This window comes from Microtus oregoni, unplaced genomic scaffold, assembly GCF_018167655.1.
Source record: "Microtus oregoni isolate MIOR12 unplaced genomic scaffold, Mior012 000013F_ref0000133, whole genome shotgun sequence".
NCBI classification, from domain to species: Eukaryota; Metazoa; Chordata; class Mammalia; order Rodentia; family Cricetidae; genus Microtus; species Microtus oregoni.
The window spans coordinates 17491105-17503420 of record NW_024543072.1 but is presented as its reverse complement, the minus strand read 5'-3'; the positions used below and the strand labels follow the sequence as shown (position 1 = coordinate 17503420).

Sequence of the window (12316 nt, the reverse complement as noted above, 5' to 3'; positions counted from 1 at the left end):
TAACTTCTCATGCTTTTTGATTTGCCCAAAAAAGGGAGTAAGCAGGATGAAGATACCCTTAATTAGCTGTGTCATAAACAATAGCGCCTGTCCCCAGCTTTTCTCCCACTCTCAGACCTACAACCTTTGAAAAACGGGTAATGGAAATCACAGAGAATGGTGAGAAACCGGTTCCTTCTAGAATGTACTAAAAAGTAACCAACCAAAACTTTGTGTGTACAAGTTGGACCGTAGAAAGCACAAGGTAGGGGGAATTGATTACTCCCAAAAAATAATCTTAGTGACTAAAACCTCCCCCTCTGCACTTACACAGGCACTTAAAACTTTCTCCCCCTGCCCTCCGGCACAAATTTTAGTATTCCAAACCTTGAGGTTAGACAGTGAACACAGTTGCTCTATGGAATTCAAACTATATTAAATCAATATGGAAGGCTAGGAGGCAACTTGTGTATACACAGCTGTCAAAAACTCTTAACAAAGAGTGAGCTAAGTTGACTGCTAAAAGTTGGGAGGGAAAAGGGTCACTGGGAAAGGACCGACAAATGAATCAGATTGGGAAACTAGATCAAATGGCCATCTCATGGCCTGCGCAGAACTTTCCTGTTTGTACTTAAAATATTTCAACATCATTGTCTCTGTAAATTTCTTTTGGGTACATCAGCTTCAAGCCTAGACACAGTACAAGCTAATGTTTAATTTGGACTGTAGACCTGGGTTACCCTAACAGCTAGAACTGTAACAATTACATTACATTGTTACAAATTTGTTTCAAGAGGAACTTAAAGTCTAAATCCAGAATGCATCAAAGTTCCTAAATCCAGCAAGAAGCCAACTCTTTTTTGAATTCTAAAATGAGTAGTAACATCATGGGCAGAGGGTGCCATTTGAAGGTGTCTTTTATATAGAAGTAGAGCCTTCAAAAGTGTGTGCAGGAGGATTCTGAAGCCGGAGCAGCAATTCAGAAGGAGGGACGATCTTGAAAGCAACTTACTCAGATGAGCTCGTGTGTGACCTGCGTACAACATGGCCACTAAATACAAGGATGCCTTGTGTTCTTTCACAGAATAGATGATCAGAAATCACATCACAGACCATGGCAGCTGGAAGTACAGGCTTCTCGGCTGTAACCTCAGTTGTTTCTCTAACGTACTATAAAAGGAGCTTGTAAGCTTCTTTGGGGCTCAACCAAAACTAAGCAACCCAGCGCGGATCTCCAAAGTTTTGCAGCAGGTAAAATAATTACCTGCTTTATAGAATGACTGTAAAATGAGATTAGACCACTTAGACATTATGAGTATTTAACATACTGCTAGAAAGCAATATGAAGTTATAAATATTAATAAACATAATTAAGCAAGCCATACATGTAAGCATAGTGTTCTTTTGAAGAAAAATAGAACATTGTGTTTGTCTGTATGTTTATCCACATACATATATTAACATTTCACTCTTTTCCATGTCATATGCTTAGTTCTTTTCATAGTCTATATACAGTAGCTATTTCTTTTAGCACCTGTACAGTATTCCACAGTGGGAATTTACTGTATATTATTTGGCTCTTCATTGCCTGATGGTTAAATTTTTTGTTTTTTCAATTATATTAACATCACAATAATGCTGTCACAAATAAATTCATTATAGGCATGTTTTTGTAAAATATAATATGAAAATAGGTGTGGCTGTTTACACCTATAAAATGAAGCATTCAGGAGTCTGGGGCAAGAGGATTGTGAGTTGGAGGCCAGTTTTGGATTCATAGCAAGATGATGTTTCCAAACAAAAACATATGCAGGCTTTAGCAATGCCAAATCAGCTAAAGATTTAACATTCATTGTAAATGTTATTAGTTAGATAAGATGAACACAAATCTATCCAAGAAAAAAATAGTAGGTCTAGTCTACCTTCTCCAAAAAGAACTAACAGATCCTCGCAGAGGTATAATTACTCTAAGAGACAACCCCACAAAGACTTCATAGCTCTAAATTGTCAACTAAACGTAAATTGAATCCTGCTGTGCGCAGACTGCCCTGGACTCCCATATGCATGAATTGTCCTCATACCTCCCCCAGCCCCACTGATAACCCAAGTTCAACATGTGAAAGGCTCAAATTTGACCTCATTTTCATGTAGCAACCTCAATCTCTGAAACACAATTGACAAATCCCTGAAGAAACTTGGCTTACAGTTCTCAAAGGAAAGTTTGTAAGTGTTTTATATATAAGATGAGGCTGTTCTCAAATAAATCACCTAATGATATGACTCAGGGTCTTAGGAAAACAGGAACAAACCAAACTTAAATTTGGAGATGTAAATAAATCATAAAGATCAGGGTGGAAGTTAACAAAGTGGAGATGAAAAAATAATACAGATAGTCAATGAAATCATTATTTGTAAAGTTAAATAAGACAGCCAAATAAATAAAAGAAAAAGATATCCAAATTAATAAATTTTAAAACTAAAAGTGATGTTAAAACAGATCAATACACTGAATTCAAAAGGAACAGCAGAGAATATTTTGAAAACTTATATTACAATAAACTAGAAAATCTAGAAGAAATGAACAAATCCCTAGATACGTAATCCCTAACTGTGATGGATAAGCTTGGTTGTGAACTCACAATGGGATGTGGAGTGGCCATGGAAACTTCTGGATATGTCTCTGAGGAAGTTTCTTCACTATGTTAACTGAGGTGGAGAATTTTTTACCTTAAATGTGGATTGTACTATTCAAAGTGCTAAAGTCTTGAACTGGATAAAAAGTAGAAAATAAAAGTGAGTTTTATACCAGAATTCACTGCTTTTTGCTTCATGTCTTTGAATGTAATCTAATCAGCTCGCAAGCTCTTGCTGCCTTGTGAATTATATTTTCTAAATGTGAGCCCGTATAAACAATTCCTTCCTGAGGTTGTTCTTCCAGGTGTTTTATCAGAGAAACAATAACAGAAACTAATGGGAAAAAAACAGCACCAGGAGTGGGGTCATTGCTGTGATAAGTTTGGCTGTGTGGTTACAGGTCTTTGGGAAGTCTTTTCAAGAGGAATGTAGGCAAGTTTGGAACGTTAAGCTAGAAAAACTCTATAATGCTATCAGCAGAGACTAGTAGACCATTATAGTGGGAGGTTGAGAGGCAAAAATCCTAACAGATACAAGGACCCTGGAGTCTTAGCTTATAAGGTTTCAGAAGAGAGCAAGGACTCTACTGGGAACTGAACTGGAGGCTATTAATGTCATAGTCTGGGAAAGAATCTGGCTACATTCTACCCGAGTCCTAAGAACTTGAGTGAGGCTAAGATAAAAAATAACAAAAATGGATTAGCTTGTTTGGCATAGGAAGTTTCAAGATAATATCACAGTGACTGTTTCATAATTACTGTTCGCTGTGCTTATCCAGCCCTACAATGGCAGGTAGCAAAATGTGAAGGAGGAAGAAAACAAAAACAGCAGTTGAAGATAAGGCAGGTTTGGAAGCACCTATAATTGTTAAAGAGATTAGCACCATTAAAGAAATACCCAGTCCTTTGCATTACTACAATAGGATGAGGGCTCCCAGATTATGAAGATGAAAAGCTCCATGTTGCAAAAGCAAAGATTCATCTAAAAGGAGGGAGCCTAAACTGAGAACGTCACTGAAGAGGTTTCCCTTGTCAAAATCAACTGTCTGGGAAGGTGTTTTCCCAGAGTCAGAACATAGAGACTCAGCAGAAGCCCATGGAGGCCTGAAACATAATTTCAGAGAGATACTGAAGCAAGGAAATGTGTGAAAGAGTTGGAATCCGGCAGTGAGACCCTGAGGAACTACAGTGTGAAGCCAAAGTTACAATGATGATTCCAGGATGTTAGAGATACAGAATCAAGGAACACACTGTGTAATGTTGCGTGCACTGAGTGGGGCTGGTTCAAGGGAGAGGCTATGTGTACGGCAGGTAGCAAGGCTAGAAAAAAATGACTACCCAAGCCCTTTGGAGCCCAGATAATTGTGTTATGAGCCCTGGATACTGAAGATGCAATTACATGATTTGCTGTTCACCATGCTGGGATTTTTTTTCTTTGCTTTTGTCTTATATGTCTTAGATATGCCTCCCCCTCTTCCCTTTTGGAATGGGAATATTTATTTACTCCGTACTATTGTATGTTGGAAGTATATAATTTGTTTCTGGTTTGACTATTTGACTGTTAGGAGTTCATAGTTAAGAAGTTGGCTAGATTTTAGAAAAAAAAACTTTGCAGACAAAATTTAAATTTTTGAGCAGTGTTATAGCTATTAAAGACCGTGGAAACTTAACTTCAACTGAATTCATTTTGTATTTTGAGAGGTCCATGTGCTTATGGGGACAAGGAGTAGAATGTTATGGCCTAAAGGGATGTGTTTAGGTACAAAGGTTGTCAAGAAGTAGAGTTGTAATGGTTAATCTTAATGGACAGCCTGATGAAATTTAAAACCATCATGGGAGCAAAGCTCTGTGAACTCCTGTTGGGGCAGCTTCTGGGTTAGGTTAATTAGGAAGCTGATTGGGTGGCACCATTGGTCCTAGTTAAATACGACCAACTTCCTCTTATTCCTCCTGCTATGCTTATCATCCAGTGAGAAGCAAAACCATGAGTACTACATAATGCTTAAGCCATAGAACAAATCAGTAACTATTTCAAAATGAAGAATTGCCTTCCTTGGTCTTTCTTATAGAGAGAACCTAGGGGAAAGGTTTCAACACCACATAACCTGGCTATTTGATAATCAAATAGTTTGATTTTTAAAAAGGAACAAAATACAGCCCCTCAACCAATTAATTCAGATTCTCTGGGAAGAGACCCACCCTCACTATCTTAATAACTATTATTCTAAGTCTAGAGTTACATCGTAAAGCCAGATTGACTCTTGGCCTTTCTAAATCGGATCAATTCTGGGGATCAAGATTTAAGTAGAAATCTACCTGTGTTGCTGGAATCCTGTCTCTGAAGTAGCCATCTAGACATACATTCATCCTCCATTCTTCCATTCTTTTCATTCTCCGAATGTAAATTAAACAACTGCCATATACCAATCCTATGGTAGGCTAGTAAAAGGACCTGGTGCAAGAGGGAAAAAAGGTACTACAACCGGGAAATGGGAGTGCATGGAGTCTTGGGGATGCTTCAGGTGTCATGGAGTGTGATTTAATAAACAGTCAGGGTACCAAGAAAGAGGCAGAAGCCACACCACAAAGAGCTTTCTAAGTCCTATAAAGAGTTTAGAGTTTAACTTGACAGAGAGAAATGCAAGAAGGATATCAAACAAACTATGTCAGTACACTTGGAACGTAACCAGACACAGTTGCTTGTAGAAACGCTGCAAACTATAGCTATGTCAAGTAACTGGACTAGACAAGACTGCCCTGGAGGAACTAACTGATTCGTGTAGTCAGAGTAGGATTAGGGTCTGCTACTTCGTGGAGTGTGGTAAGCAGGGGAGTAGCAAGATTCGGGAGTGACTTCCAACTTTCTGGCCTGAATAAACATGTAGTAGCCCAGAAGAAACAACAATGGCAATAGACACAAACACAGTGTACCGCCAACATGTGTCCAGCATAGGCAGGAGGCGAGTGCTGTGCCCTGAATGAAGGTGATCTCAGTGTACACAGAGTACGCTCAGTGATCTCACGTGGCCTCCCTACTCTGTTGACACTGGTAGGCTCTTGTATGATAACTCAACATCTTGTCAGAGTGTGAGGATGTATTTTAACAAGCATCCAAGAAGTATGAGTTAAAACTCTTTCTTGGATTAAAAAAAAATACAAAAGTAATCCCAAACTCTGGCAAGAAGAGTAATTTTTACAAAGAATGTTAAGAATATATGATTCTATTAACTAGGCAATATTCTCAAGCCTGTTGGTATCACTATGTCAGCAATACTCATCTTGCATAAGCAAATACACTCACCAAGATAAATGTTCCACCTGTGTCAAAGCTAGAAGGAACATGGGTGTATTTAGAAGTAGCCAATAATTTCAGTGGACAAAATACAAAATTGGGTGGGATTGAAGAGCAGGTCAGGATTGGCCAGTTTATCTCCCAACCAAGGTAACCACAGTGAGGGGAGGAAGAAGGAAGGCAATGACACCCAGTGTATCAGGAATGAGGAGTGCAGCCAAGGACTCTGCCCAGCTCATGGAACTCTGCTCTGGAAGGGTTTCCAATATTTTTCAAGGAGAAAAGTTACAGCAATCAATTTACTAAATGTTCTACTAGGGAATCAGGTGTCACATCTCAATCCTAAACCTTTTCACTTAGAGCTTTGATCTGATATTTTGAGAATATTCCACTAGAGATCTGGATGCATCCCTGAAGCCACTTTGAAATAAGATCATCATGGCCACAGCTACTATATATAAAGTGGTCTTATTTTTGAAACTGAAGATGGTCTTCATCACCGTTATTAAATTTATAGAAATGTAAACTAGTCTTGTCTAAGTCGACTCGTCAAAATTCAACAACAAAGACAGGAAAGCTAGAAACTGCACACTGCCAAAACTGAATGACCTCAGCCTTTGATTCCCTAGCTGCTATTAGGTCACCAGCCTAAAGTTGTGTAATATCACCAACGGCTGTGGCAAAGTCACTGACAAGTCATGCTTCCCCAGAACTCCTTCTCTCCTAAACAAACTGCGATCACCTCAACAAAACAGGGATTTGTAACACTTCAAAGACAAAAGTATGGGGGCACGAAAATGAAAGATCTCCGTATTTTATTATCTTTGTGCTCTAGAAAAATCTTAGATTTATTTTATTTTTCTTTTCGTCTGTCCATGTGTGTGTGTGTGTGTCTGTCTGTCTGTCTGTCTGTGGCAAAGATGCCCATGGAGCATGTCAGATCCCCTGAAGCTACAGATACAGCTGGTAACTAAACTTTGCAGGAATAGCAAGAGTCCTTATCTGCTAAGGCATCTCTTCATTCCTCCCCCCGGGGGTGTGTATGTGTGTCCCTGTCTGTCTGTCTGTCTGTCTGTCTGCCTGCCTGCCTATCTGTCTTCTGTCTCTGTATCTCTATCTCTCTTTCTGTCTCTCTGTGTATCTCTCTGTCTCTCTGTCTCCACGTGTCTGTCTCTCATTTGTGTTTGTGTATGTGTGTTTGTGTATGTTCATGTATGAATGCTTGTATTCTAATATGTGTATATGCAAATGGTGAGCAAAGGATGGCCTGGAATGTAATTTCTCAGGAGCCCTGCACCTTGTTCTATATTTCACAGATGGGTTCTCTTACTGTCCTGAATGAAGCTTGCAGATTCAGCTAGCCTGGCTGACCAGAAAGTCCTAAGGATCATCCTGTCTCTGCCTTCTCGGTGCTGGAATTAAAAGTGAATGCCACAATGCCCAGTTTTCTACATTAGTTCTGGGGATCACACTCAGATCTTCATGGTTGCAAAGTAAGCATTTTACCCTCTAAACCTTCTCCTCAGCTATGTCCCTGGGAAATTATGTGTGTGTGTAATTATATATATGTATATATATTAGAATTGAATTGTTCGAATTTAAATATTTTTGTATGAAATAAGAAGCTAAAATGCTTTAGTCACTTATATTTGGCCAGCCTATCTCTTCCACCCAAGCTTTTACTTAAAAAAAAAAAAACTACACAAGACTTGGCCCCAAACTGTTTCATGTCTGGAAATGTCTGTAAACTTGTCTCATTGAGGAGCTGAGAGCAGAGTTTGAAAACATTTATGTGGAAAGCAGCTGCCCACTCATCTTCTCTGCTAACAATTTTTCCTATCAACAATTATATCATATCTTGTAACTTATAAAATATTCCTGCATACATTGGCCCCCTCAGCTCTCACAATGAATGTTGCAATCAGTACTGACCCCATTTAATGGAGGAGAAATCTCAGGTCCACAGACGTTAGGTGATTTATTCAGGTTCTGTGATCAGTAGATATTAACAGATATTTAAACTCAGCTCTTCCTATTCCGGGTATTATTTCACTCCTCCGTTCTGTTCACCCAACAGGCTTCAATTCCCCTTTCCTGAGTAATTCAAGAAATTAAAGTAGCTCCCTATAAATGGTGATTACGATTGTCTATTATGGCTACTTACACACAATGGTTGATTATTTAGTAGTTCCCCTTGGTTCCATTGCTTTTCTATGGGGAGGAAAACCTTTCACAGTTGTAATTACTGATGGCTTGACTTTGAATCTTCTATAATTATAAACAAAGCATCTTTGAAAGATGAAGGAAATGCATCTCTAATTCTGCTGTTCATGTAATGTGCTTTCATTGGTTTAATTTTGTTTATTGCATTCATTTATCTACTTTGCAAGGAGGGTGGGCAGCCATGCCAAGGTTCTGTGTAGAAGTCAGAGGGTATCTTAGAACAATGATTCTCAACCTTCCTATTTCTGCAACCCTATAATACCATTCCTTATTTGTGATGACCCACAAACATAAATTGCTTTCGTTGCTACTTCATAACTATAATGCTACTGTTCTGAATTGTAATATAAATATCTGATATGCAAGGGTTATTCAATCCCCAGATTGAGAACCACTGGCTTAGAAGGCAGGAGTTATGTCCTTTACCATGTGAGTTCAGATCAAACTCAGTTCATCAGGCTTGGCAGCAAGTACTGCTGCTGTATTATCTTACTGCCCTGCCATTTTTACCTCCCCATCCTGCTGCATCATCCTGCTGCCCTGTCTTTTTTACCTCCCAAGTGTCTTATATACCTTAGGCCCCAAACACCTACATAGCCAAAGATGACCTTGAACTCCTGGTTCTCTTCTGTTTGTCTGCTAAGTGTTGGGGTTATTATACCAGTGTCTTCTGATTTGTAATTATCCTTGGTAACAAAGCCTTGAGTATAGAGTCATCAGACATCAGAAAGGGCAAAGCAACAACAGTGCTTGGACTGGATTCGGCACCACACTGTGGGCCAGAGGCTGACTAGCATTGAATCTACCACCCACTTCTCCCCTACCGCCCTTCCATGCTTTCCTTGGGGCAGCTGCTCAGCCCTCAGACTTCTCCAGCATGCATGTCTGTCAAACTTCTTTCCTTTGGTCTCCAGACCATGATGTTGGAGCTAGCACTTCTGCTTCTATAAACTACAAGTGCTATCTAAACTAAATACAGTCCAGATAATGCAGTAGAGTTAGGGTTAGGATAGTGGGTGATTTTTTTTTCCTTTTAAATGAGAGAACCATAATGTCAGAGATAACCGAATTTCAAGACAGAATAGATTAAAGCAAACACCTAGTTAGGAGGAATGGTCCTGTGGGAGTCATTCCAGAGCATGTGAACATATTTTGTAACTCGTAAGAGCCATCCACCAATGAGGGTCAGTCTCTCTCAGCCTGAGAAGTCATTCTGTGTACCTCATAGTTGTGAATTCTCCCACCTCCCACACTAACCCCAAAGAAAAGAAGTTAAAACACTGAAAATAAAGACAAGGCTGTGCCAATGGAGCAGGAATGGAGCAGGAAGCTCCATTTCAAGCCCTCTCCCCTGGGAGTCATCTTGGTCCAGACTCCACCTCCAGGAAAGCCTGCCAAGAGCTGACCTCTGCCCAGAGAGGGTTAGGACCACTCCCACAGGCTATTTAGGCTGCAGCCCAGAAAAGAAACATATGGTCTCCAGGTTTTATGTGGTCTCCCCTTCTCTCTTTCCCTTGCAAGTTCTTTCCCAGGCCACCCAGGAGTACAACATAAAACATGGGCATCTTTTATTTGACCTAACTTGGTTTGATTAGAATTATTTGCATCAGGTGAGTGGCTCGTCTTATGAAATATTCCTAATTTATGGAGGACTCCACCGAGGGGACCTGTTTTTCCCATGGGCCCAGGACCACTTGTTGGAAAAACGTCCTTCTTGCACACTCTCCGCCAAGATAAGATCGGCTTCGTCTCATTGAGTTCTCCCCCCCCCCCTTATTTTTTGCTCAATTCCGGCAGGGCTTCGAGACCCATTCGCATTTATTTTTGTTGATTTTCAGGCTTTCCGTTGAAGTCACAATCATGCCATGAAAGCCAAGCCTCGCTGAGAGGTGGAACCTCCATATGTTAGGAATATTTCTTAAGACGAGCCTCTCCACCAACGCAAATAATTCTAATCAGACCAAATAAAAGATGCCCACGTTTAATGCAGTGCTCTTGGGTGGCCCACCGGCGAGGGAAAGAGAGAAGGAGAGACCATGCAAAACCCGGAGACTGTGTGTTCCTTTTCTGGGCTGCAGCCTGAATAGCCTGTGGGCGTGGTCCTCACCCTCCCTGGGCAGGGGTCAGTGCTTGGCAAACTTTCCCAGAGGTGGAGTCTGGACCAAGGCAATTCACAGGGGAGGGGGCTTGAAATGAAGCTTCCTGATCCATGCCTGCTCCATTGGCACTCCAAGGATGGGTGCCAGGGGCTGGAGAGATGCTTTCACCCAAACATCCCAGACATCTTGGATATAGGGGTATCAGGGGGCTGGGGTCTCACTTTCAACCAAACAGCTGGAAGTAGGCTGACACATTTAAACTGGAGCAAGCACACTTAACTCCAGTATCTGAGATGCCATTTGCCACCACCATTCAAATCCTGAGCCAAAATTCTTATTATTTGGTACAACTGCTAAAAACACACTTTGCCATAATTTTAAATTGTAAGTTTGGACAGAGATCAGATAGACAGAGAATTAACTTGAAAAAATAATCCTTTGATCAAGTGACCTACCCTAGGAGATTTGAAAACGGTTCATTAATTAATGAAAGAATGAAGTCCAGGTTCTGGCTATTACAAATAATACTGCTATGAACATAGTTGAACAAATGCTTTTGTCATTTGATAGAGCATCTCTTGGGTATATTCCCAAGAGTGGTATTGCTGGGTCCAGGGGTAAGTTGATCCCGAATTTCCTGAGAAACCGAAACACTGACTTCCACAGTGGTTGCACAAGATTGCATTCCCACCAGCAATGGATGAGGGTACCCGTTCTTCCACAGCCTCTCCAGCAAAGGTTATCCTTGGTGTTTTTGAGTTTAGCCATTCTGACAGGTGTAAGATGATATCTCAAAGTTGTTTTGATTTGCATTTCCCTGATTGCTAAGGAAGTTGAGCACGACCTTAAGTGTCTTTTGGCCATTTGAACTTCTTCTGTTGAGAATTGCCCTTCAATGGAAGAATGGATGAAGAAAGTATGGAATATATACACGCTAGAGTACTACGCTGCGGTAAAAAACAATGACTTCTCGAATTTTGCATGCAAATGGATGGAAATAGAAAACACTATCCTGAGTGAGGTGTCCCAGACCCAAAAAGATGAATATGGGATGTACTCACTCATAATTGGTTTCTAGCCATAAATAAGGACCACGGAGTCTACAATAGGTGAACCTAAAGAAGCTAAGGAAGAAGGTGAACCGAAGGAAAAACATATAGTTGTCCTCTTCGCTAAGGGAAGTAGACCAAATTTCCGGGGAGAAAATGGGATCTTGGGGGGGGGGGGTGGGATGGGGGTAAGGGGAGATGGGGAGAGAAAAGGTAGAAGGGAAGGAGGGGGGACCTGGGAAACAGGAGAATTGGGATAAAGGAAAGGTGGATAGGGGAGCACGGAACCACAATTCTTAGTTAAGGGAGCCACTTTAGGGTGGGCAAGCGACTTGACCCTAGAGGGGCTCCCTAGTGCCCAAGATGAGGTTCCCAGTTAGTTTCTTAGGCAGCTGAGGATTGGGAACCTGAAATGACCCTATCCTAGAGCAATACTGACGAATATCTTGCATATCATCATAGAATCTTCATCTGGTGATGGATAGAGATCGAGACAGTGACCCACACAGGAGCACTGGACTGAGCTCCCAAGGTCCCAAGGAGGAGCAGAAGGAGGGAGAACATGAGCAAAGAATTCGGGACCACGAGGCGTGCATCCACCCACTGAGACAGAGGAGCTGATCTACGGGGAGCTCACCAAGGCCAGCTGGACTGTGACCGAAAAAGCATGGGATAAAACCGGACTCTCTGAACATGGCGAACATGAGGGCTGATGAGACACCAAGGACAATGGCAGGGGGTTTTGATCCTACTTAATGTGCTGGCTTTGTGGGAGCCTAGCCAGTTTGGATGTTCACCTTCCTAGATATGGACGGAGAGGACCTAGGACTTAACACAGGGCAGGGAACCCGGACTGCTCTGTGGACTGGAGAGGGAGGGGGAGAGGAGTGGGGGGAGGGGGAGAAGGGTGGGAGGAGGGGGAGAAGGGTGGGAGGAGGGGGAGAAGGGTGGGAGGAGGGGAAGGGAAATGGGAGGCTGGGAGGAGGTGGAAACTTGTTTTTTGTTTATGTTTTTTTTTCTTCTTTTCGCAATAAAAAAAAA

General features: G+C 41.3%; 1 long non-coding RNA gene across 1 annotated transcript; it reads left to right on the top strand.

The window, feature by feature from the left end:
* Nucleotides 1–6576: 6576 nt before the first annotated feature.
* On the top strand, nt 6577–11797 carry LOC121454942. Its single transcript, XR_005975388.1, has 3 exons — nt 6577–6685; nt 7221–7397; nt 11738–11797. It is a non-coding gene; the product is annotated as an uncharacterized LOC121454942 (long non-coding RNA).
* Nucleotides 11798–12316: the final 519 nt, after the last annotated feature.